Here is a 1688-nt window from a genome sequence, read left to right on the forward strand (position 1 = left end):
CATGGGGAAAATGTTCTATTTTCACTATGTTTTACCATGTTTATTAATTATACGTAAATCTACTTGCACATATTTAAACAAAGCTTGTCACGTTTTGAACTAATGATAAAATCTGCAGCATTTTTAACTAAACTAATGATATTTGAACTGGAGTAGGTCATTATCTAAAGTTCATGTATCATGAACTTTAGATAATGACCTACTCCAGGTCACCACGTTGGTGACCCATGAAAGGGACAAAGCAGGGTCTTAATCTGAAAAACAAATTTTAGCTACTTTGTTCCCTTCTGCACAGGTGTGACACTGCATTTTCTTCTCTTTCTTAGTGCATCGAAACACGTTCTTAAGACCTAGCTTCCGTCCAAGTGTCTCAATACCTGTTCGGCGCTCCTGATCAGAAACGGGTTTCGGTGAAAACTTGGGTTTATAAAGGTACGAGAATGCAAGGGAAACATTTTTCCATTTTGTCAAGTTTTCTAAATAATCAGTGATGCCTTCTGGATGGTTTTCATTTGTGCACTTCTGGGTACAAAAAGCTGCTAGAACATAAAAAAGCATCAAGTCATTTTCAAATTCTCCTGCAGTAAAGTGATGAAGTTCTGCCTGCTAATTTGTCCTGACAGATGCTGCTGATGCTGCGTTAAAGAAGCTGAAGTTCAATCAGTGATTTTTCAAAAATGCAGCAGGAGGATCGTTTTTATAGGGTGAGAGGAAGACCTAACATGTCCTTATTTGAACATAAAGTATCTTAAACCATTGAGGAAGAAGGACAGAAGACGGTTTCTGGGCTGGAAGTTAAAAAAAAGGAAGTTTAAAACAGCAAATAGTCTTTATCTTTTTTTTCTTTCAATTTTTTTTCTGATCTATATTACTGCAAACAATGAATTCAGTGCATTTGTATTTACCGCAGCCATTGTTGCATTGCATTAGCTTCAAATCCAAACTAACATGTTCAGACACAGAATGATTGAGGTTCTCCGTTTTGTTTTAGTGCAGTCACACCCTGAACTATTTATACAAACTGATCTGCAACCTGCAAACTCTGGGTATGTAAAATTCATTAGAACTCTGTAATCAAACTAAACTTTAACATGAACTTTTGCAAAAACTCTAAAGAAAAATAAAATACCAGCAAATTTCACAATAACACTCAGGTCATTCCTTGAAGTAAATTTCCCCATTAATATTGTTTTTTTTATAATTAATTTGTGTTCATCATGTGAGCAGTTCAGGGTTTAATCTAACTAACAATTCAAATTTTTTACTTTTTCTGCTCAGCCCATTGTAGGTTTTTGTAAATAAATATTTAAATTGTCAAATATGTTCTTCAGAGGAATCCATGTGAGTTACAGACGGGGAGCTGAGAGGCTGCGAAAGAAAACAAAATAAACAAACACATTTGTTGTTTGCAGAGCTGAGCTTTAATAGCATAAAGATTTATCACATGAAGTTCTTATTAAATCACAGTAACATGAATACATGATTTCATTTGGTCAAACTTTACAGAGGAATCATTTCACAGATGTTTTGTGTTTTTTTACCAAAAGCTTTTGTGCTGATAGAGGAGCAACAAAAGGGGAAGTGACGAGACAAATAAACTAATGAAGTTTCTTAAAATGTTTTTTTTTATCCTGTTGCTGACAAAAAATATCTTAAATGTATATATAGTATGTATATTAAATTTGTTT

This window comes from Oryzias melastigma, linkage group LG1 (genome assembly GCF_002922805.2).
Source record: "Oryzias melastigma strain HK-1 linkage group LG1, ASM292280v2, whole genome shotgun sequence".
NCBI classification, from domain to species: Eukaryota; Metazoa; Chordata; class Actinopteri; order Beloniformes; family Adrianichthyidae; genus Oryzias; species Oryzias melastigma.